The sequence below is a fragment of the Aedes albopictus genome, chromosome 2 (genome assembly GCF_035046485.1).
Source record: "Aedes albopictus strain Foshan chromosome 2, AalbF5, whole genome shotgun sequence".
NCBI lineage: Eukaryota > Metazoa > Arthropoda > Insecta > Diptera > Culicidae > Aedes > Aedes albopictus.
The window spans coordinates 472,873,844-472,899,759 of record NC_085137.1 but is presented as its reverse complement, the minus strand read 5'-3'; the positions used below and the strand labels follow the sequence as shown (position 1 = coordinate 472,899,759).

At 43.5% G+C, this 25,916-nt stretch overlaps 1 protein-coding gene across 19 annotated transcripts in view; it reads right to left on the bottom strand.

Annotated features, from left to right (window-relative positions):
- Positions 1–25,916, bottom strand: part of LOC109414816 (calmodulin-binding transcription activator 1) — a 634,609-nt gene that overhangs the window by 595,775 nt on the left and 12,918 nt on the right. For 14 of the 19 annotated variants that reach the window (XM_062854066.1, XM_029870776.2, XM_029870775.2 and 11 more), the window contains one exon: positions 20,332–21,141. The exons of 1 other annotated variant lie outside the window; for it this stretch is intronic. The gene's annotated coding sequence lies outside the window, so the exon portion shown is untranslated. The remainder of the gene's footprint in view (positions 1–20,331; positions 21,142–25,916) is intronic. 4 more of the 19 variants (XM_062854068.1, XM_029870778.2, XM_062854077.1 and 1 more) reach the window with 1 other exon arrangement.

Sequence of the window (25,916 nt, the reverse complement as noted above, 5' to 3'; positions counted from 1 at the left end):
CAAGTGCTTGATTAGTTGCGGAAAATCCACCCATAGCGAGCACCCAACGGAAGGCCTAAGATGCAAAGAGACCTGTAAAAGAGCCACAGCTGGAGTCACAGTGCGAGTAACGCAGCTGAACCTGAACCACTGTGACGTAGTCCAACATCTGGGGCAGGCGATCGCTGAGTGGTGGACGAATATAAAGGGTGAGTCGGTAATTATTGTGCCACCCTGCCTTCAACTGATTCGCAAATTGTCTACAGTTAACGAAATGAAACCAAATTTTTACAGTAGTTTAGTATATGTATGTATTTCAACTTTTTGGTGTAGGTTCAAATTTAAGACGCGTTTCAATGAAATTTAAGACATTTTCAATTAACGCCCTCCATGTGGACATGGTCAGGCTCCACTTGAAACAAATAATTAAAGCTTTCAGGTTTTTTATGCGCATCGTGCCTGGTTTTCATCCAGCTCCAAGCTTATGTTTCACTGCCAACCGTTCCTGAAACCTATTGACGAACATTGAGATGATCCGATAATGTATAATCATTAGTTGTTCCAAGGCGCGATACCATGATTTTAGATTTTAGTGATTGTACAACATCTTTTTTAGAACTGTTAACAAAATTTATTCTATATCGACCGGAATCTCACTGATAACTGCTCAATTCATTTTATGTAAACAATAGACTATAAGGAGAAACTGTGCAAAATTTGGTTGATTTTGATGAAGTAGGAAAAAAGTTACGTTGGTTTGTAAATGGCACAATAATTATCGACTCACCCTTTAGCTATCATAGCAGACCCGTACCGAACCGAGTACAATCCGGTAACGGCAACTGGGTCACAAACGGGTCCAAAATGGTGGCTATAACGGCAACAGGTAAATACCTCATCCAGGAGTTGGAGTCAAACCCCTTTCTTCTGTTTCTTCTGTAGCTGCTATGCGCCTCCGCGGTGGTCGATCTAGCAGATCACGCATATGATGGACCGCATGACAGCTGGCTCACATGGCAGTCGAGCTCAAGACCGTGGCATACGCAAGCATAAAAGCCAGCTATGGGTCTGTGTCAGAGTGCCCATACGAACCAGTAAGGCAAGGATGGGAGCACTCACTTGCAAAGAGTTGCACTCACTTGCTATTTTCTCAGCTCAGAAGCGTGCAATCAAGAAACGATGTATGGACGACTTTTGCCTTGTGGTTTTGTCTACAAATTTGCCGAATAGAGTAGAGGTCGCACACGCATACCAAAGTCGTGACAGAGCTGTGAAAGCGACTCTCCACGAGGTGAATGTAAATTACACTGAGTTGTTTTCGCAGCTCCCTCACGATTTTGGCATGACTCTTTGCAAGTGAGTGTTCCCATCCTTGCTGTAAGCGCCTACACAGTCGTATCAGACACGAGGCCCCACCGATCAGTCTACAGGGATGCTAGAGAGAATCATCAGGGGGTTTCCCGCGTCATGTCCCGAGTCCTTGGCCTCCTTTCGCAGGAACGTCGAGAACTGGAGCAGACTTTTTGTCATAGGAGGGGAAACCACCTGCAGAACCGTTGGCATACAGACTAATATGCTTGCTCGAAACGACGGGGCTGAAGTCGGTCATCCTCAACAGACTGTTGAGGTACATCGAGAGTATGGTAGATGGTCTCGGGAGCAACCAGTTTAGCATCCGGAAGAGGAAGTCAATCATAGACTCTATTTTGTTGGTTACTAAACCTTCCGAGATGAAAAAACAACACGAATGTTATTGTTTTTCAGATAACCAACCGAAATAGTATGTTAGACATGCGTAATGCTTGAAGTTCATAGGCACAATAGGTATGTGTTGAAAAATGGAAAAATTGAGTGGAAAAATTGCGAAAAAAATCCACGTAGTTCTCATTCGCAAGTTGTGGATGAGCACGTGCTGTGGATAGGCAACAGTCTTGACACTAAAAATAACATGCTCTCACTGTTGTTCGTAGGCACGCTCAGAGAGTGTTGGAAGTGGACATAAAAATTGAATGAAAGATGACAAAGATATCAACAAATCACAAATCCATGTTTTACGAAAGTGACCCCAAACTTTTGGCCGATACAGCATTTTGAGGGGTGACCCCAAACTTTTGGTCGATGACATCAAGGATTAATTTACTTAAATACTTTTTTCTAGATTTTTTAGCTAAGTTCTGTAAAAAGCAGTTGAAAGCTAATAGAAAATGGGTCATATTACCGCTCTCATCTTAAAATTTGGTCGACCCAACTTCCAGCGACACTGCCGTAAATTTATATTCATTTTTTAGAAAATTTGGCAACTTTGGGTTAAGTTTACATACAAAATTGTTTGAAAAAGTTTCTTTTGAATCATGTTCAAAGTTTCTTTGACTTATTATCCTTTGAATGAAACCTAGGGTTTTGAAATCGGACGCAAATTGGCGGAGATATGGGCCTGAAAAAATGACATGTTTTTGAGGGGGTGACCCCAAACTTTTGAACGGGAGTGTATGTATGTCTGTGCGCAAAAAAAGTTCACTCATTTTTAAGGTACTTCCCATTGGCCGATTTTTCGGATTATAGCTCGAATCGAACCGGAATTTTACCGCATTGTTTGCTATTAAAATGGTTCGGTCGAAGCGTTCCGGAGTTATAGCCAACTGAATGATCCGGACCAGCACCGGTGGGACTGGCCGTATATAACACTCAACCAAGCCCCATCATACGACACATCAAACTGCGGCGAATTTTGTAACCTTCAGCATGGTTGACGAATTTTATGCGGAAATGAACACTGGAGACCAGAAATTCCACAATGTCGGCCCAAAATTCAAGATGGCAGCTCAATATGCAAGATGGCGGCTCCAAATTCAAAATGGCGACTGTAAAATGGAGTTTTAAGACCTGAAACCATGCAACATGAGTATATTTGGTATGGGGAAGAAGTCTGGACACCAAAAATGGCGTCCAGAATATCCAAGATGTTTGTCTAAAATCCAAGATGGGGGGTTAACATTTAAGATGGCTGCTGTTTAATGGAGTATTAGGATCTTAAATCAAGCAATATGGGTATATTTTGCATGGTGAAGATGTCCAGAGTCCAAAAATGACGACCAGAATATCCAAGATGGCGGTTCATCTTTCAAGATGGCTATAAAACCATGCAATATGTGTATATTTTGTATTGGAAAGATGTCTGGAGTCCAAAAATGACGATTAAAATATCTAAGATGGCGACCAAAATTCAAGATGGTGACTGTTTAATTGAGTTTTAGGACCAGAAACCATGCAATATGGGTATTTGATATGGGGAAGAAGTCTGAACTCCAAATATGGCAACCAGAATATCCAAGATACTTACCTTACCGGTCAGGCTAAGGCCGGGGTGGCCTCTGCTGTACATAGTAGCCGCCTCCATTCCACTCAGTCCATGGCTGTTTGCCTCCAGTTCCGCACTCTGCGTAGGGTCCGCAGATCGTCCTCCACTTGGTCGACCCACCTAGCTCGCTGCGCTCCACGTCTTCTTGTACCGGTCGGATGACTCTCGAGAACCATTTTAGTTGGGTTGCTATCCGACATCCTGATGACGTGACCCGCCCACCGTAACCTCCCGATTTTCGCGGTATGGACGATGGTTGGTTCTCCCAGCAGCTGATGCAGCTCGTGGTTCATTCGCCTTCTCCAAGTTCCGTCTTCCATCTGCACTCTGCCGTAGATGGTACGCAACACCTTCCGTTCGAAAACTCCAAGGGCGCGTTGGTCCTCTGCACGTAGGGTCCATGTTTCGTGCCCATAGAGGACGACCGGTCTAATCAGCGTTTTGTAGATAGTTAACTTCGTGTTACGGCAAACTTTATTCGATCGTAGAGTTCTGCGGAGTCCAAAGTAGGCACGATTTCCTGCCACAATGCGCCTCTGAATTTCTCTGCTGGTGTCGTTGTCGTCGGTCACCAGTGAGCCCAAGTACACAAATTCTTCAACCGCCTCGATTTCATCACCGTCGATATGAATTCGGGGTGGCGGGCGCGGTGATTCCTCCCTGGAGCCCTTTGCCATCATGTACTTTGTCTTCGACACATTAATGACTAATCCGATTCGCCTGGCTTCACTCTTTAGTCGGATGTACGTTTCCGCCATCGTCTCAAATTTACGAGCAATAATATCAATATCATCGGCGAAACCAAGCAGCTGAACGGACTTCGTGAAAATCGACCCACTCGTGTTTATCCCCGCTCTTCTTATTACACCCTCCAAAGCAATGTTGAACAGCAAGCACGAAAGACCATCACCTTGTCGTAACCCTCTGCGAGATTCGAAGGAACTCGAGAGTGTCCCTGATACTCGAACTACGCACATCACTCGATCCATCGTCGCCTTGATCAACCGTATCAGTTTATCCGGGAATCCGTATTCGTGCATAATCTGCCATAGCTGTTCTCGATCGATTGTATCATATGCCGATTTGAAATCGATGAACAAGTGATGTGTGGACACGTTGTATTCGCGGCATTTCTGCAACACCTAGCGGATGGCGAACATCTGGTCCGTTGTAGCGCGTTCACCCATAAATCCAGCCTGATATTGCCCCACGAACTCACTTGCAATCGGTGATAGACGGTGGCATAAAATTTGAGAGAGTATCTTGTAGGCAGCGCTCAGTAGTGTGATCGCGCGGTAGTTCCCGCAATCCAACTTGTCGCCCTTTTTGTAGATGGGACACACGATACCTTCCATCCATTCCTCCGGTAATACTTCCTCCTCCCAAATCTTGGTAATGACCCAGTGTAGTGCTCTCACCAGTGCTTCTCCACCGTATTTTAGAAGCTCGCTTGGTAGTTGATCTGCTCCAGCGGCTTTGTTGTTTTTCAACCGGCCAACCTCCTCCTCAATCTCTTGAAGGTCAGGGGCTGGAAGTCTTCCGTCCTATGCACATACTCCTAGATCTGTTACCACGCCACCTTCGGTACTTGCAACGTCGCCATTGAGGTGCTCATCGTAATGCTGCTGCCACCTCTCGACCACCTCACGCTCGCTCGTGAGAATATTCCCGTGATTATCTCGGCACATGTCGCTTGTGGCACAAAGCCTCTGCGCGAGCGGTTCAGCTTCTCGTAGAACTTTCGTGTGTCCTTAGCGCGGTACAGCTCTTCCATCGCTTCGCGATCTCGTTCTTCCTGCTGGCGCTTCTTCATCCGGAAGACTGAGTTCTGCCTGTTCCGCGCCTGTTTGTAACGTGCCTCATTCGCTCTCGTACGGTGTTGCAGCATTCTCGCCCATGCTGCATTCTTCTCGTTTTTCAACTGTTCACATTCGCCATCATACCAGTCGTTTCTGTGATTCGGAGTCGCGAAGCCTAGTGCTGTAGCCGAGGTACTACCTATGGCGGATCGGATGTCCCTCCAGCCATCTTTAAGTGTAGCTGCGCCAAGCTGCTCTTCCGTTGGTAGGGCCACTGCTAACTGCTGCGCGTAGTCTTGAGCCACTTCTACGTTACGCAGCTGCTCCATATTGAGCCGCGGCGTTCGACTTCGACGCGTGGTGATAACTGTCGAAAGTTTTGAGCGCATGCATACAGCGACTAAGTAGTGATCCGAATCTATATTCGCACTGCGGTATGTGCGGACGTTGGTTATATCTGAGAAGAATTTACCGTCGATTAGAACGTGGTCGATTTGGTTTTCTGTTTGATGGTCGGGTGATCTCCAGGTGGCTTTTTGGATATCTTTGCGGGGAAAGAAGGTGCTTCGGACTACCATACCACGGGAGGCTGCAAAGTTTACGCATCGCTGGCCGTTATCATTCGATAGTCGATACGGCGTGCAGGCTGTTTCGCCCGATTACCGGTTTGTACATTTCCTCCCTTCCTACCTGCGCGTTCATGTCGCCGACAACGATTTTCACGTCACGCGACGAGCAACCATCGTATGTTTGCTCTAACTGCGCGTAGAACGCTTCTTTCTCGTCATCGGGTCTCCCTTCGTGTGGGCAATGGACGTTGATGATGCTGTAGTTGAAGAAACGGCCCTTAACTCTCAACGTGCACATCCTTGCGTTGATCGGCTTCCACCCGAACACACGATGTCGCATCTTGCCCAACACTATAAATCCTGTTCCCAGTTCATTGGTGGTGCCACAGCTTTGGTAGAAGGTAGCCGCTCGATGCCCGCTTTTCCACACTTTCTGTCCAGTCCAACAAAGTTCCTGCAACGCCACGATGTCGAAGTTGCGGGGATGTAGTTCGTCGTAGATTATCCTGTCACATCCTGCGAAACCTAGTGACTTGCAATTCCATGTTCCAAGTTTCCAATCGTAGTCCTTATTTCGTCGCGTGGGTCTTTGCCGATTGTATCGAGACGTATTTTCTCCTATGTTATTCGCAATGGGGATTTTTACGGGTGGCTTATTGGGCCTACGCCAACACTCCTGTCTCGCCGGAGGGCCATCGTGCCAGTTCTGTTTAACGTCCCAACCAACACTGGGACGACCACGCTGATGGGGCTACCACCTTGGATCTAGCTGGGCGTGGTGCAGCGTTTCTTACTCAGCCGCTGGATGCCAGAACAGACGCTGTTTGAGCCGCACCTCCTTGGTGAACAGACACTCGGATCGTACCTCCTCAATCTAGCTGAAGTCAGAAGGACAACAGTGCCCAGGCTGCACTACCAGCTAAGCACACAACTCTTAGCTGGCGGTCTTTGTCATCGCTTGACCCGTGGAAGCATGAGGCAGGAACTTGTGAGGACCAGAGCTATATTGGACGCTCTCCTTATCGACTCACCGTTTTGCAGCCCCAGAATATCCAAGATGGCGGTCTAAAATCTAACATGGCAGCTCAAAAATCAAAATGGCTTCTGTTTAATGGAGTTTTAGGCTCTAATACCATGTAATATGAGTATATCTGATATTGGGAAGAAGTCTGGAGTCCAAAAATGACGATTAAAATATCCAAGATGGCGACCAAAATATCCAAGATAGCGTATTCATAAATTTCAAGATGGCGGCTTTAGTCTCTAAAACTGTTCAACATGGGTATCTTTGGTATAAGCAATCGTAGTTCATTAATAGCGACCAGAATATCCAAGATGGCGACTCAAAATTCAAAATAGCGGCTGTTCAATGGAGTTTTGGGCTCTATAGCCATTAAATATGGGTGTATCTGGTATGGGGAAGAAGTCTGTAGTCCAAAAATGGCGACCAGTATTTCCAAGCTGCCAGATTTAAATCCAAAATGGCGGCTCAAAATTCAAGGTTGCGGCTTTTCAAGAGTTTAAGGCTCAAAAATCAAAAGCCAGATAAACGATATGATCTCTGATGCCATGAAATGGATTTCTGTTAGACGTATGAAAGTGCGATATTCATCAACATGTCACTTGAGTTGTGTTGAAATGTGGGAAAGGCGCCATCACCGCTAGGTGGAGTAATTAGAGTTTTTGATTTGACACTTACATTTTGTAAACAATAATGAGCAATTGTATTTGTAGTTTGAAAATAGCGGCGCAGCCAAAAAATTTTATTCTTGACCCGCTGTGGTAAAGAACTATAGGCTCTTTTTACGCTTTATGCGTTATCACAGTGATCTTTTCAGGGCACTGTTTGAACCCATTGTGGTACGCTTATGCGTTATTACAGTGTCCTTTTCAGGACGCTATGTGAACCCATTGTGATACGCTTATGCGTGTATGACTATCCTATTCCCTTACCTGTCCTTTCCCCTGTCCCATCGTTTTTTCCATTCCTTCTCCCTTGAGTAAATGATGATTAGGCTCGTGTTCATGATGATGGCACAAATTTCCCAAATGGAGGAGAACGTGCCTCTGGAGCCGACCTACTGATACCTGATACCATAAAGCCATAGCTGTAAGAGCGTGGGTATTAGCGTGGTTCAAAAATCGTTTTTGCTCCACACCGCTTATTCGATTCGTAACCAGAATCTGAACCTTCTCCCAAAAATTAAGCTGATTTGGTCGAAAATTGAGAGTGCACAAGCCCTTTAAAGTTTGTATGGGAATTACTATGGGAAAAGGACGTTTTTCATTCAATTGACCGTAGCATTTCTCCAAGTGCCCTAGAGTGTTAGTTGACCCTTGGCAGTCCTAGGCTACTCTATCAGCTACAACTTTGCCGAAGACCACATTGAAATTGGACGCCTCATTAATTAGTTATTGATTTTTGTCCAGAATGAAAATCTTTGATCATGATGGTTACATTATTCGATGGGCATCACTGCAATTTGCCTTGAAACATTAGTAGCCATGATTTATGTGTGCTATCTTTGGCGCCATATGCAGCAATGTTGCCTGCTGGGAAGTTGAACGATCACTGTTAATGTTTCGCCAGTTGGATGAAAATCGATAATTAATTAATGAGACGTCCGATTTGAATGTGGTCTTCGGCAAAGTTGTAGGTGATAGAGTAGCCTAGGAGTACCAAGGGTCAACTAACACTCTAAGGCACCTGGGGAAATGCTACAGTCAATTAAATGAAAAACGTCCTTTTCCCATAGTAATTCCCATACAAACTTTGAAAGGCTTGTGCACTCTCAATTTTCAACCAAATCAGCTCAATTTTTGGGAGAAGGCTTAGATTCTGGTTACGAATCGAAAAAGCGGTGTGGAGCAAAAACGATTGTTTGAACCACGCTAGTGGGTATGGGTATCTTGCATGACCATGCTGACGGTAATGGGTTCTATTCCTGGTCGGTCCATGAACTTTTCGTAATGGAAATTTCCTTGACTTCATTGGGCATAGAATATCTTCGTGCATGTCACACGACATACACATGTAAAATGAGCAAAGGCAGAGGAAGCTCTTAGTTAAAAACTGTGGAAGTGTGCATAGAAGACTAAGAAGCATGTTATGGGGCATTATGCCAGGAAGAAAAAAAGGAAAAAGAACAGAAAAGCCTATTTCATTTGCGATATTCATACTTTTTTTTGTGTCAAGAGCTTTTCAACAAGTCTTTCAAACAATTACTATGTACTACTCAATAGTGACAATGAGGTGCTTAAAGTGGTCTAACTAAGATAAACAATTTGCCCATAAAGTTAAATGATTTGATCACGCACAGTTCACTTTCAAAAGAAACCGTCATGACTAAATTTCAACTAGAGGCATGTAATCACTTAATTTTCCGTATCGATTTTACATTGCCGCTCAACTCAGAACAGCATTGCCATCAAATTATGAAGATCTTTCGCTTTTTGCTCTCAAGCAATATCCTCAGTACATAAACTTTGTCCAAACCCAAGCGACCCTAACCCGTCCTAACTAACGATTCTCCTGATAAGGGCAAGAACAGTGTAAAATGCCAAACCCCAACTTTCCTCGAGAAAGAGAAAACTGTTGAACACCAACCTCCATTTCGTTGGCTTGCCGACCGACCTTTTGAGATTAGGCAACTACAAGGTAACGCAAAAGAGGGGGTGAGCCAAGATAATAACCCGAGAAGACTATCTTCGAACTCGCCACCACCGAGCAGCTGTCGAAACGAGCAGAAAAAAATCTAATAAATATGTACTTAACTGAAAATGAAAGCCATAAAGCGAGAAAAGTTTTCTTACGAAAAACAAACCCCCAAAACTCTGATGGAGTGAGTGGCGGCTACTCATTGCAAGCAAGTGGTGGACTCGAGATGGAGACGCACTATTGTTTTCATGGATATTATCACCCCTCCTCGCCGTCGTCGTCATCGCGTCGGTCGGCTGATTTGACTCTTTTGAAATACCGAACGAAACTTTTGCACGTCCGTCTCCACGTTTCTCACGGGACATCTGAAGAAAGGCTCATAACGTAATGACCTTTCTTCTTTCTTTCGGCAAGGCCATTCATAGATTCTGTTACAGGTTATGAAGCGAGACCTATCTTGAAAATTCTAATTGCTTGCTCTAGGTTTATTCGTTGGGATCTTAGGAGAGAGAAATGTGAAATCCCAAATCCAAATGTAACGTAATTACTGCACAGCCACAAAACTTCCATCAGGACTAAACCAGACCACCAATTCGGTTGACTTTCCTTCCATTTGGTTCAATCGCACGCAGTTCACAGCATGTGGCTATGGCTACGTGGGAATGGCTGGGAAGGTGGAGACACGGATACGGAAGATTGGTTTGCACTGTTACACACTTTCGTTCCGGTGGCACAATTTTGTCTCTTGTGTGGCCAGTCAGTGCAAAGTTAGCCACATCTGCTGGTAGCATACCAATACAGACACAAAACAAAAACCACGAGGTAGGCACTTACTGAGTGAAGAGCAACATTCCGATGAGTGACCGACTCGTCGGGTGGACCACATGTACTGAAAGGGCTTTGTTGTCTCTCACATCTTGAGGGATTGCTATTTGGAATCTTTTTAAGCAGCATATTGATGATTAGTAGTACTAACTTAGTACAAATCGTAAGCAAAGTCGTAATAATCAAAGGTTGGTTTTATAACCACATACAAACGATTTTTTTTTCGCACTACATCACAATTAGGATACCACATAATCAACAAAGTACGTCGCAATACTCAGCTTGTGGCTGCCGTTCTCCATCTTCGGTCAAACCCCATGCTCGCCAAATTACGCTTCACCTGATCCGCCCATCGTACTCTCTGCACTTCGCAGCTTTTTGTGCCAGCCGGATCAGTAGCGAATACCAACTTTTCCGGGTTGTTGCCCGGATATCTTGCAACATGCCCTGCCCACCATATCCCTCCGGCTTTGGCAAACCCCGATATTTTTAATACTTCTCGGTAGTGACGTGTATGAATACGTGAATTCGTGAAAATCAATCAATTATTATTTGTACATCAATCTTCAAAACGTATATTTCTCGGCTAAAAACATTCATTGCTTTCATCCTAAATATTTCAAACGTTTATCGATCAAGGAAGCCTCCTTCTGCGCCTCTTCTAAAACACGAGCCTTTTTCGCCTCGGCGCGCAGCATCTCGTTTTCTTTGTGCTTCCTTTCGCGATTCAGTTTTCTCGACCTGTAGACGTTCCTGGAAGGATTTGTAGCGGCTAATGGCTATACGCATTTCTTGCGTACTGAATCATCAATTTGTTGATGGCAACGTCCTTCACTTCTCCGGCTTCCGTTATCGCATCGTACACGACCCGTTGTGCTACGAGACTTGCTTCCACTTGATTGATCACAAGACATTGTTTGTTAACCAAAAGCCTCTTTTTTCAGTAGCATTTCCATAACTGATGATCAGAAGCTTTTGGACGAATGTAGTGAAGTTTGGTAGTACAGTTGGAGAATTGTTGATCACGTCCATCCAAAGCTCGTCCACACGAGTTTCCTGTTGCCGATAACTTGCAGCGGAAGCTTTGGTTGCGGACAATTACAGTAAGTGTTGAAAACTCTTGTTTTACCTTGTCCGCTACTGTTCCCGACAAATTTGTTCTCGTAACAAGATCTCAGAGATCCAATCGTTTTTTGCACAGATTTGAATAATCTTTCAAGAACTGTAGATTCAGACAAGACACATATCGAGACAGCAGAAAAGAAAGCGGTGATCTTTCGATTTCGATCATTTTCGCGAATTCCTTGAAGAATGCTTTGCAATCATTCAACTTTTTGCAACTTTTTCAGATGCCAGGAAGTTCACATCATCAAGTACCAGTAAGTGTATTCGATTTTCCTTTGAAAGCTTCTGGTTTTAGAGCCTTACCCATCATCATCAGCCTGAGGAGCCATACATAAATGGAACCATCGGGTCCTCACTCTTTGCAGCTGTAGCAATGAAGACACTGAGCTTTGCTTCAAAAAACGGATCATCTATGGCCTCTGTAACAACCTCGAAAACCTTGGATTTTATTACGGCAGGAAAACTTCTCCTGAAATGGTCACTCGATTCCTTAAGTTTTTTTTATCTTTTTGACTTTTTACAGCTCGTACATAAGTCTTCAGGAAAGGCAGCTTTTCGCTTGCCCTTTTCACCACAGTCTGATTCTCCACCAATATCTCCTCACAGTAAGCTGAAATCTGTGCCTCGCAGTTCTTTCAGCTCCATATTCAAGTTTTGATGCAGGCACAAGTTAACATTTGGACGAAAACCTTCCTTTAGGTCCTGCAAAATGTCTTGTGCTCTCGTTGAAGTAGGGAACACGGAGCCCAGATATCTGCTCGTGACACGCTGCGTTTCCTGGCACCAAAAATGAACACCTACATCAAACTGATGACGCTCAGACACTTAATTGGGCGTCTCGTCGAAGCCAACTACAAAGTCCTTGCAATTCTCCATCATTTTCAACAAATTTTCCGAAAAGTGCGGTGCCAAGCCATGGGTAATTAGATAACTGATTTTTGTCCGACCTAGCTCGAGCTGTGAAGCAATTTCACTGTCTGGGAACATCAAAGAGAACAAACTGACCTGCTCTCCGGACCCGCGGTATGATTCATGACTGTTTGCAAAGCCCACAAGATTTCAGCAGTGGTAACTTTGTCGCTCAGAAGATATTTGTTCATCAGTCCTCATGAACCGATAGTGGAAAAATCATTCTTTTTGATTGTTGTTCTGGTACAAGGAATAGGATCTAAAGAGGTGCTTGAAATGTTGTCTGAAATAATATTGAAACAATATTGTCGAAGTTCACAATGATAAACTTACTGCGGAACGACTTACTAGTCAATGGTGGTTTGCTACCACTAGCAATAAGGAGTGTATCGGAAAGTAGTTGAAAATGTTCAGGATGCTCTATCTCGAAGCTGGGTTGGTCTTTTCATTTCGATTCTTCTATGAAATCTTCACAATATAGTTAAGTTTAGAACAGCTTAGATAAATCTGGAAAATGTTTAGTATTATTGAAAATATGGTTAAATGAATACTCCTCACAAAATAAAAATCTGCACAAAATGCAATTTTGTTAAGATTTTTCAACAATTCAAAAATCAGTAGCGAAAAAAAATTGTACGATAAAAAATCTGGAAAATATTGATGCTTGTTAACAGTTACGTACGCATAACATATCATTCAACACCGACTTTCAAAATTCATATTTTCGATAGAAAAATCTCCTATATCTACAAAATGGTCCACTCTAAAAAACGTCTATTTTTTGGTCAAACTTTGAAGTTCTGCTTTTAATATCTTAAAAGGTTTTAAAACACAATTTTTTTTAACTTATTCGTCCATAAATTAAAAAACATACTTTATTTAAAAAAATGCGAATTTTTCATTTTATGTATTTTTTATTTGCGTAAACATGATTTGCAGGAGCATTGAAAAAAGGGGTTCCTCAAAAATGGCTTTTTTTCATTTTTAAGAATTGCGCTTAAATGCAGTGGAGATTTTCCATTAAAAATAATTTGTCTATATCATGAGGATTCTGGAGCTTATTATATTTACACAAAAAAGTTAACAATTTTCGAACATTATCGAACTTTTTTCGCAATTTCAATTTTTTAGAAGGTGTGCAAAAATTTAAAAACATGCGTTCAGTAATCTAGGTTAAAAACCCAGTTAAAAGAACATTTTTAGAAAATCATAAAAGCCATTTCCTTGGCCATTTCTTTTCTCAAGGATTTATACAGTATCTCCAAAAATAAAATTACTTAAGAGTTGTATTAAACTTTTTTTGAGGCTATTGTAAACATTTTCAACTACTTTACGATACACTCCTTAGCAACCGAAGTTACTAATACGACCGTTCGCCGAATGTTCGCATCTTGTTGATGCCTTTTACGTTCTTCATGACTCGAAAAAGCGACTTTCCCCATGGTGTCGATCTTGTACGATTTATTGCACCAGATTTGGCTGATTTTTTATCCTGACTATCAGCGGCACACCACGGGAATAACTCCTTGTATTTCGCAGAAAATGTCGTGCACACTGTGAGTATACGTCGGAGCTTAATTTGTGAGAAAAAAAACACAGAATTCAACGAAAACAAAAACAATTTCCTGCAAACCTCATGTCTCACGAATAACGGTAAATAAGCACGTTCTCCAATAAGCACGGGTCTCCAGTTAGCCTAGTGGCAGAGAAGATAAGGTCAGAAATTGATAAATATGTCATGCTGTTGGTCGCGACACCTAGCGATTGAAGTCACACTTTTTACACGGAAAATTTCAATCGTGTTGACACGAAAAAGCAAAGTATTTCGGAGGCAGGTACACCAACTCAAAAACTGATTCGCAAAAAAAAAACATGTGTTTAACTAGAATATATTTCGGGACACAGTCAAAGTTGCTTATCTCTTAAAACCGTAAATAGGGTACGCGATACAATGGGAATATGTATAAAATCGTTATGATAATTAAGAAAAAAAATGGTAAAACACCATTATATGCTTTATAACAGCCTGCAATTGCAAAAAAAACATCTTTGGTACATGTACCATATTATTGCAATAGTGGCCGAAACAACAATTGATATGCTCTCAATGAAACAAAATTTCGAAGAATAAGATAATTAATCATCAATATGACGGCATTTGTTCATTAATTTTGATTATACCTGTAATAATCAATACACTTTGGGTAATGCAGTTGTTTTGACGTTTATACACGATGGAAACGAAATGGGCAGAAACAAAATAAATCAAGTCGATTTTTCACGCCTAAGATTTATCACTTTTCGTATGTTTGGTTTGTTCTGAGATGCTCTTCTCTTCTCTGCTAGTGGTTAAGGCTATGGATCGCCAATCCGGAGACGGCGGGTTCGATTCCCGTTCCGGTCGGGAAAATTTTCTCGACTCCCTGGGCATAGTGTATCTTTGTACTTGCCTCACAATATACAAATTCATGCAATGGCAGGCAAAAGAAGCCCTTCAATTAATAACTGTGGAAGTGCTAAAAGAACACTAAGTTGAAGCGAGGCAGGCCAAGTCCCAATGGGGACTTTAAGGCCATTAAGAAGAAGCACGTTCTTATAACAGCAACTGCTCATCTCACTTCGATGTGTTTGATTGAATAGGTGCAGCGCTAGCCAGCTTTTCATTAGCAACCAACTGTTCACTATGCGCATAAGAACGCTAACGGAAAGAACGAGTTAAAAAATGTACGAGGTTTGCTCATCACTATTAGTGTTGCCAACAAAGAAGCAAACAGGAACAAATGGAAATGAAACTGTCAAAAAGGGGGTTTGCCTTCAAGTCGATTGTTTCATTTTGTCGAATTAGTTTCAAATAATATGAGAAATTTGGTCGCTATCACAACATTTTCAATCTCCGGAGATGACCTCATCTCTACAAACGCTGAAATTTCCCGGTGGTCATTAAAACTCCCGCATATTTTCCGATGAATTTAAATTCCCTACGAATTTAAATTCCCTACGACCGGTCTAAGCAACGTTTTGTAGATGGTTAACTTCGTGTTACGGCGAACTTTATTCGATCGTAGAGTTCTGCGGAGTCCAAAGTAGGCACGATTTCCTGCCACAATACGCCTCTGAATTGCTCTGCTGGTGTCGTTGTCGTCGGTCACCAGTGAGCCCAAGTACACGAATTCTTCAACCGCCTCGATTTCATCACCGTCGATATGAATTCGGGGTGGCGGGCGCGGTGATTCCTCCCTGGAGCCCTTTGCCATCATGTACTTTGTCTTCGACACATTAAGGTGTCATGATGCGTCACTAAGCTTTCACACGAATCATTGACTTTTTGCTTTTCAATGATTGTTTGCCTCGCGTTTTTGAAGTGATAAAAAACTGTCAATTCTGCAGGAACGCTGCAGAAAAAGTATTATTGCATTCACTGCGAGTGAGTAAATAGGATGATACTTTTTCAGAGAATATAAGCTTTGGTGGCAGAGAATTATCACTTTGAAATTTCATGCCACATATCCAACATGGCTGCCAATGTTGATGATGCCGTAAAAAGCCTTAATGACTAATCCGATTCGCCTGGCTTCACTCTTTAGTCGGATGTAGGTTTCCGCCATCGTCTCAAATTTACGAGCTATAATATCAATATCATCGGCGAAACCAAGCAGCTGAACGGACTTCGTGAAAATCGACCCACTCGTGTTTATCCCCGCTCTTCTTATTACACCCTCCAAAGCAATGTTGAACAGCAAGCACGAAAGACCATCACCTTGCCGTAACCCTCTGCGAGATTCGAAGGGACTCGAGAGTGTCCCTGATACTCGAACTACGCACATCACTCGATCCATCGTCGCCTTGATCAACCGTATCAGTTTATCCGGAAATCCGTATTCGTGCATAATCTGCCACAGCTGTTCTAGATCGATTGTATCATACGCCGATTTGAAATCGATGAACAAGTGATGTGTGGGCACGTTGTATTCGCGGCATTTCTGCAACACCTGGCGGATGGCGAACATCTGGTCCGTTGTAGCGCGTTCACCCATGAATCCAGCCTGATATTGCCCCACGAACTCTCTTGCAATCGGTGATAGACGGCGGCATAAAATTTGGGAGAGTATCTTGTAGGCAGCGCTCAGTAGTGTGATCGCGCGGTAGTTTCCGCAATCCAACTTGCGCCCTTTTTGTAGATGGGACACACGATACCTTCCATCCATTCCTCCGGTAATACTTCCTCCTCCCAAATCTTGGTAATGACCCAGTGTAGTGCTCTCACCAGTGCTTCTCCACCGTATTTTAGAAGCTCGCTTGGTAGTTGATCTGCTCCAGCGGCTTTGTTGTTTTTCAACCGGCCAACCTCCTCCTCAATCTCTTGAAGGTCAGGGGCCGGAAGTCTCTCGTCCTGTGCACATACTCCTAGATCTGTTACCACGCCACCTTCGGTACTTGCAACGTCGCCATTGAGGTGCTCGTCGTAATGCTGCCGCCACCTCTCGACCACCTCACGCTCGCTCGTGAGAATATTCCCGTGATTATCTCGGCTAATGTCGGCTTGTGGCACAAAGCCTCTGCGCGAGCGGTTCAGCTTCTCGTAGAACTTTTGTGTGTCCTTAGCGCGGTACAGCTCTTCCATCGCTTCGCGATCTCGTTCTTCCTGCTGGCGCTTCTTCATCCGGAAGACTGAGTTCTGCCTGTTCCGCGCCTGTTTGTAACGTGCCTCATTCGCTCTCGTACGGTGTTGCAGCATTCTCGCCCATGCTGCATTCTTCTCGTTTTTCAACTGTTCACATTCGCCATCGTACCAGTCGTTTCTGTGATTCGGAGTCGCGAAGCCTAGTGCTGTAGCCGAGGTACTACCTATGGCGGATCGGATGTCCCTCCAGCCATCTTTAAGTGTAGCTGCGCCAAGCTGCTCTTCCGTTGGTAGGGCCACTGCTAACTGCTGCGCGTAGTCTTGAGCCACTTCTACGTTACGAAGTTGCTCGATGTTGAGCCGCGGCGTTCGACTTCGACGCGTGGTGATAACTGTCGAAAGTTTTGAGCGCATGCATACAGCGACTAAGTAGTGATCCGAATCTATATTCGCACTGCGGTATGTGCGGACGTTGGTTATATCCGAGAAGAATTTACCGTCGATTAGAACGTGGTCGATTTGGTTTTCTGTTTGATGGTCGGGTGATCTCCAGGTGGCCTTGTGGATATCTTTGCGGGGGAAGAAGGTGCTTCGGACTACCATACCACGGGAGGCTGCAAAGTTTACGCATCGCTGGCCGTTATCATTCGATACGGCGTGCAGGCTGTTTCGCCCGATTACCGGTCTGTACATTTCCTCCCTTCCTACCTGCGCGTTCATGTCGCCGACAACGATTTTCACGTCACGCGGCGAGCAACCATCGTATGTATGCTCTAACTGCGCGTAGAACGCTTCTTTCTCGTCATCAGGTCTCCCTTCGTGTGGGCAATGGACGTTGATGATGCTGTAGTTGAAGAAACGGCCCTTAACTCTTAACATGCACATCCTTGCGTTGATCGGCTGCCACCCGATCACACGTTGTCGCATCTTGCCCAACACTATAAATCCTGTTCCCAGTTCATTAGTGGTGCCACAGCTTTGGTAGAAGGTAGCCGCTCGATGCCCGCTTTTCCACACTTTCTGTCCAGTCCAACAAAGTTCCTGCAACGGCACGATGTCGAAGTTGCGGGGATGTAGTTCGTCGTAGATTATCCTGTCACATCCTGCGAAACCTAGTGACTTGCAATTCCATGTTCCAAGTTTCCAATCGTAGTCCTTATTCCGTCGCGTGGGTCTATGCCGATTGTATCGAGTCGTATTTCCTCCTATGTTATTCACAATGGGGATTTTTACGGGTGGCTTATTGGGCCTACGCCAACACTCCTGTCTCGCCGGAGGGCCATCGTGCCAGTTCTGTTTAACGTCCCAACCAACACTGGGACGACCACGCTGATGGGGCTACCACCTTGGATCTAGCTGGGCGTGGTGCAGCGTTTCTTACTCAGCCGCTGGATGCCAGAACAGACGCTGTTTGAGCCGCACCTCCTTGGTGAACAGACACTCGGGTCGTACCTCCTCAATCTAGCTGAAGTCAGAAGGACAACAGTGCCCAGGCTGCACTACCAGCTAAGCACACAACTCTTAGCTGGCGGTCTTTGTCATCGTTTGACCCGTGGAAGCATGAGGTAGGAACTTGTGAGGACCAGAGCTATATTGGACGCTCTCCTTATCGACTCACCGTTTTGCAGCCAGATAAGGTGAAGGTTACCAGCAACATTACCAGCGTCCACTTTCAAAACAATAGCTTATAGTTGGTTAAAGCGCCGGTCTAGCGAATACGGAGTCGTGGGTTCGAATCCCACCAGAGCGCGATTTTTTTTTTCAAATTTTATCTCTCGATTTGTCAATCAGTAACATTTCGTGCCTTCTAATTACAAAATTTTCCAGTACGTTTCAGACATACCAGCAAAACTGGTAAAATGCCAGTAAAGGGCAATATGTATCATTGTACAACACATTTTTCCTCTCATTTTCGCGAGCACAAATCCGAAGGCATGTCAAACAAATTAGTCTGAAAATGCTACTTGATGTTTATTGCGAGTGAGCAAGCAACAAGTAGCATTTTCAGACTTATTTGTTTGTTGGGTCTCCAGATTAGCGGCCGAGAAAATTCGAATTTAGTTAAAGGTTGCCATTGTGGCGGCCATCTTTGTACTTCAACTACCTTGTCCTTAAAACTTTTTTATTTCGGGATTAAAAACCTGACAGAAAAGTGTCGTCTTCGAGAAAGTTGTTCAAAATCACAAGAACAACCTGGTGATTCATATTTTTTTTCTTAAGAAATTTTCAGAGAACTTTCAGTAGGTCTCAGATGGAGCCCATTGCAATCATGTCAGATGTACGTTTCCGCCATCGTCTCAAATTTTCGAGCTATAATATCAATATCATCAGCGAAACCAAGCAGCACAACGGACTTCGTCAAAATCGTTCCACTCGTGTTTATCCCCGCTCTCCTTATTACACCTTCTAAAGCAATGTTGAAAATCGAGCACGAAGGACAACTACCTTGCCGTAACCCTCTGCGAGATTCGAAGGGACTCAAGAGTGTCCTTGATACTCGAACTACGCACTTCACTCGATCAATAGTCGCCTTGATCAATCAAACCAGTTTATCCGGGAATTCGTATTCGGGCATAATCTGCCATAGCTGATCTTGATCTATTGTATCATACGCCGATTTGAAATCGATGAACAAGTGATATGTGGGCACGTTGTATTCGCCGCATTTCCGCAACACCTGGCGGATGGCAAACATCTGGTCCGTTGTAGCGCGTTCACTCATGAATCCAGCCTGATAGTGCCCCACGAACTCTCTTGCAATCAGTGCTAGACGGTTTAGAGGCGTTTAAAGCGTTTCATAAACGTTTCAGGCTTTTGAGAAACTTAAATAGTCCCTGCCCTCTTATCTCTTACCCCTGAACACGTCCTGAACTCCCCTTAACTCCACTTGATACTTCTTTGTCGTAAACCAACATTATCCCCAATCTTCAGTATTCCAGCTGAATACTGAATATAATCAAATTCCATTTAGGCAACGTTACCCATATGAGGGTACCTAAATAGATTTTACCTAAATGAAGGTTCCAGTTGCAGCAAATTTGTCTCTATATATCAACTGCATCATGTTTTTTTCACCACTAGTAAGACAAGGTTGTATACCACAACCATTTATATTGTCTTTATACAGAGAACCTTGATCTTCCCTTCCCTAGGTGTTCAACGCACTTTTCCGAGTGGTTTTGATGTACCAGTTTATCACATCATATCCAAGAAACATATTCATAGCAAACAGTAATCTCTTATAAGCTGATGGAAAAAGTTGAAATATGTGGGTAGGTAAACGGATCCCATGTGAGCCGGCTTCGATGATTTATGATAGGCGCTCCTTTGTGCCATTACCTTTCCCATTTTCCCAGATACCCTTGCACAACCACCATCAGAACGACGAAATTAACTCTCTACACACATAAGACGACCCATTGTAATTCCAGCACATCAATCTGAAATTTCTGCTGATTAGTAATGACTGTGTGCGATATAATACTCACCCGAAAAGACGATCAGACTAATGGCAAAATGCCTACGCTTTCGTGGTTCGAGCACCGTGAAGAATCTTCTCCAAAACAACCAAACTCCTTCTGCTAATTCTTCACTGTTGCCGCCGTCGCCGCCGCCACCGTCACTTTTCGCGTGAAGTCCAAGGATAATGTTGACGTCGTCGTCGTCGTTGTTGTTGGTGGTGTTGTCGACGACGGGACACTCACTCACGTTGGTTGGGGCTTGAAATATTTCACCTCAGTGTAAATACAACGGCTCACACGCACTTGCTGCTGGATAGCACTTCGGCGGCACCACTAACACCGATCCACTTCAGTTACACACAAACACTGGTGCACGTGGTTTTCCCTCGATGAATTTTCCTAGCCGTGAGACGGTACACGGCAAGAAGTGAGCGGCGGCACTGAAAGCAACACGACGTGACGACGACGGGTGGTGGTAGCACTGGAGTGACTGGAGGGAGGAGGAATTTTCTTCGCTGTTTTTTCCAGGCGCACACACAGAGAAAAAGGAACCAGGTGCTTCTATGGGCACCCCACTAACTGGTATCAATTTTCGAACTTTTTTCCCGTGGAAATCTGTCCACGACGACGTCCACTAACGGTTCAACTAACAAGATAAACTCTAAGCACACTACAGCAACTGCAAGGTTCAACACTCTGTCCTAGGAATACACTACCAAAACAACGCGAAATAAGAACGGGAAACTGCACTCGACGATTTCACTTGTAACTGGGAAAACTGGGCTAACACGACGGAGCTGTCACTCTGGTTCGACTCCTGACCGAGATCCGTGTTCGCTGTGTATGGAGGAAAAACATGATGTGTGTAGTATAGGTATAAGAGGGCTCACCACCCAACGAACGAGCGAGCGAGTGGTGGGTGAGATATGCGATGTGTTGCGATGGGTAGCAACGGTGAGAGAGTGTGCTGTTTTCCACACTCTCGGAGATCAACTGGGCGCATGTGGACGGGAAACTCACGGGTGCTTTATTGTTTTCAGGGACATTGAACACATTTTAGGACCTGTTCTAGTTGAGTCCTTGTTTTCGTGGAGCTGTTCAACAAATTCGGAGGAGCGTGAGCGCCGGACAGATGGTACGGAGCACGTGTCTTGGGTGAGTATGAGTGGTCGACTGGATTATGGGTTGGTAGCAGTCAGTGTGGTGGGATTTACGAGTTTTCTATGGCGATGTTGTTTCGCTGTAAATCCAAAAGTTGAGGGCAACATTAAAGTATGTTGTTGAACTCAACAAAGTACAATGAATTAATTATTATCGATTGCATGAATAAATTAAGTGTGAAAATTATCTGAATCGTTGATTGTGGAACAGAGGAAGTTTTTTCTAATATACTTTTATCCATAATCTAATTACGGTAATTTTCCAAAGCAGAATTTTTTAATAGATGCGTTATCCCTCAAATACCTACTCACTTATTTTTCAGTCTAATTTTTATGTATGTATTGGATAACAATATGCCAAGGACTAGCAAATCAATGGAACAATTATCTGGATATGTCGGAACCGGTTCCAATAGGGAAAGAGCAGGTCTTTGTAGAAAACCATATGCTGCTTGCTAGCGTGCGGTAGCTCTAAATAAAAAAAAATATTGTTCAACTCAAACGAACGGCATGCTAAAAGCCAAAAACCTTGGCTGTCTTTAATAATGTCTCCAGGAAGACCTTCAAAATTCACCAGAAATTCTTTTAGATATTTCTCCAGGTAATTCCCTCAGAGAATTCTTTGGGAATTGCTCCATGTATTGTTCCACCAATAAATCCATTTAAAATTATTTGAAGTATTCCCACAGGATCTTTCTCTCAGGAATTCTTTTAAATATCCTATCAGAAATTATTCTAACATTAATTCAGAAATTCACTCAAAATTTTCTACAGGAGTTGATCATTCCTTCAAGTTTAGTTTATTATTTCTTCAATAATTCGTCAAGAAATTACTGCAGATATGGATTCCTTCAGAATTGTTTACCAAATATTCCTTCATTCATTCAGAATTCATTTACAAATCTATACTGGAATATCCTTAGATATTCTGTGAATGATTGTTTCAGGGATTCCTCCAGGGGTTCTCTCAGGAATTTGTCCAGGGATTCCCTCAGGAACTCCTTCTGGGATTCTTTCAGGAACAGCTCCAGGGAGAATTCCAAGAAACCCTCCAATGATTCCTCCACGAATTTTTCATGTGTTTCCTTCAGATACTTCTTCTGGGATTCCTCCGGGCTCCGGGAATTCCTTCAGGAATTCCTCCAGGGATTCCTCCAGGAATTCCTTCAGGAATTTCTCTGGGGATTCCTCCAAGAATTCTTCCAGGAAGTCGTCCAAAAATTCCTCCAGGGATTTCTCCAAGGATTCCTCCAGGGATTCCTCCAGGAATTCTTACAAGAAATCCTCCAAAAATTCCTCAAGGGATTTCTCCAGGTGTTCGACCAAGAATTCCTTTAGGACTTCCTGCAGGGATTCCTCCAGGAATCCCTCCAAGGATTCCTCCACGGATTTATCCAATAATTCCTCCAGGAATTCCTTCAGAGATACCTCCAGGAGTTCCTCCAGGAGTGTAGTGTAGAATTAGCATAAGTTAAAATATGTACACGTTAATAAAATAAAGAAATTCCTTCAGGAATTCCTCAGGGGATTCCTCCAGAGATTCCTCCAGGAGTTTTTCAAGGGATTCTTGGAAAAATTCTTCCAGAAATTCCTCCAGAGATTCTTCCAGGAGTTTTTGCAGGGATTCCTGGATAAATTCGTCCAGAAATTCATTCAGAGATTTCTCCAAAAGTTCCTCCAGGAATTCTTCCAGGGATTTATCCAGGAATTCCTTCAGGGATACCTCCAGGAATTCCCCCGGGGACTCTTCCAGAGATTCCTTTATGAGTTTTTCCAGGGATTCCTGGAAGAAATCCTCCAGAAATTCCACCAGAGATTTCCCCAGGAGTTCGTCCAGGGATTCCTCCAGGAATTACTCCACGGATTCCTCCAGGAATTCCTCCACGGGTTCCTCCAGGAATTCCTCCACGGATTCCTCCAGGAATTCCACGGATTCCTCCAGGAATTAAGTTCTTTAGGGGTATCCGGATTATTTCATAATCGGATTCTCCGCCCAACAATTAGTCGAAATTCAAAATCTCATAATTTTCGGAGTCCAAAAACTATTTTTAAAATGTATTTAAAGTTTAAATGGGGATTTTTTTTGTTCGGATCGAACTATCATTCTATCCTCAATCTATCGATTGAACTGTCATTCTATCCACAAAAATGAAAACTGCTTTGTTAATTTAACCATCAAAACAAAGGTATCGGAATCCAATAAAATCACGTTATACTCAGAAAAATGAGCACTTTCGATTGGGTCATAGAAAATAGCAATATTTTATTCACTAAACAACCCAATTCCTCCACGGATTCCTCCAGGAACTCCTCCACGGATTCCTCCAGGAATTCCTCCACGGATTCCTCCAGGAATTCCTCCATGGATTCCTCTAGGGATTCCTTCAGGGATTCCTCCAGAGATTCCTCCAGGGATTCCTCCAGGGATTCCTCCAGGGATGCCTCCAGGAATTCCTTCAGGGATTCCTCCAGGAATTCCTCCAGTAATTCCTCCAGGAATTCCTCCAGGAATTCCTCCACAAATTCCTCCAGGGATTCATCAAGGAATTCCTCCAGGGATTCTTCCAGGGATTCCTCCAGGGATTCCTCCAGGGATTTCTCCAGGGGTTCCTCCAGGGATTTCTCCAGGAGTTCCTTCATGGATTTCTCCAGGGATTCCTCCAGGGATTTCTCCCGAGATTCTTCCAGAGATTTCTCCAGAGATTCCTCCAGGAATAGGTATTCCTGGAGGAATCTCTGGAGAAATCTCTGGAAGATTTCTCTGTGATTACTTCAGAAATGTTTTGAAATCCTTTCATCATCTTTTTCAGGAATGCTCCCAAGAATTTCTCCAAGAATGCCTTCAGAAATACCAGCAAATTGTTATACGTAATGCCTGAAGTTCATAGGCACAATATGTGTTGAAAAATGGACAAATTGAGTGGAAAAATTGCGAAAAAAAATCCACGTAGTTCTTGTGGGATTTGAACCCACGTCTCCCCAAGTTCGCTAGACAGGGCGCGTTAACCAACTCCGCCTCAGAACAAGTAACAATTATGTGAAGTAGAAAGTCAACCTTAACCCAAAGCCCACCTCACCCCACGTTCTTTCCTCGCAATTCACCATCTCCTTCGGTCCTTAGATGTCCACTTCCAACACTCTCTGAGCGTGCCTTGTTCTGTGGCGGAGTTGGTTAACGCGCCCTGTCTAGCGAACTTGGGGAGACGTGGGTTCAAATCCCACCAGAACTACGTGGATTTTTTCGCATTTTTTCCACTTTATTTGTCCATTTTTCAACACATATTGTGCCTATGAACTTCAGGCATTACGTATGTCTAACAACCATTTCGGTTGGTTATCCGAAAAACAACAACATTCGTGTTAGCAAATTGTTTTTAGATTACGTCAAGAATTTCTAGTGGTTTCCTTCAGCGATATGTCATGATTTTTTATCGGTAATTTTACAGGGATGCATTCAGAAGCCAGGAAATCCTCCAAGAATTCATCTAGGAATTTTTTCAGAGCTTTCTTCACGAAAACGTTTACTAGTTCATCCACCAATTTGTTTAGGAATGCCCTACATCTATGAATTCCTTCAAGAATACCCCCAGCTGTTCCCGCAAGGAGTTCCATTAGAAATTCGACCTGCGATTCCTTCAGGAATACATCCCCGGCTTATTTTATTTTATTTTTTTTTTTTTTTGTTCATAGTTTTCCTCAGGAGAGGCTTCCTCGATAACAAAGATAACAAAAAGATAATCAATAAGGATTTTTTTCAGGGATGTTATGTGGCAGTTCCTTTGAAATTTTCGTCAGGGCCTGTTCCATAAATTTTTCAAGGGATTCCTTCAGAGATGCCCCCGAGAATGGCTCGAAGATTCCCTTCTGGAATTTCTGTAGGGATTTTTCCATAAATTTCTCCAATGATTCTTCTTGGAATGTCTTTTTGGTGATACAGCACGCCGTATTAATTTTACTATCTACCCTCTCATTCTAAAAATTTGCCTTGCAATTTTAAAGATGGTAATCTCGATTTCTATCGCACAGAAGAGGCTGAAAATCACTGCAAGTGAGCATACGTGATGATAAGTTTGTTCCATAATATGAAGTAGAATCTGAGATTACCATCTTGATAGCAACAGAGGAATGGCGGATATTTCCTCGACATGCCCTTAAGGAGTTGCCTTTAAGGAGTTGCCTTAAAACTTTCTGGATTGCACTACTAAGCCAGGCCTTAGCGTCAAAACAGTACCTGCTTATGTTTGTTGATGTGAATTTCTCCATAAATAAATAAGAGATTGTATCATTTTGAAATACCTCCAGGACATTTCTATGGGATTATGCTCTGAGATGAGTGTATGAGTATGTAAACTCTGTTTAGAGAAATTCTAAAAATCTCCAAAGGATGGCACAGGTTGTCTGCAGTATGAATCCATGAAGGGATTCCTGGAGAAAGTTCTGGGGAAATATCCA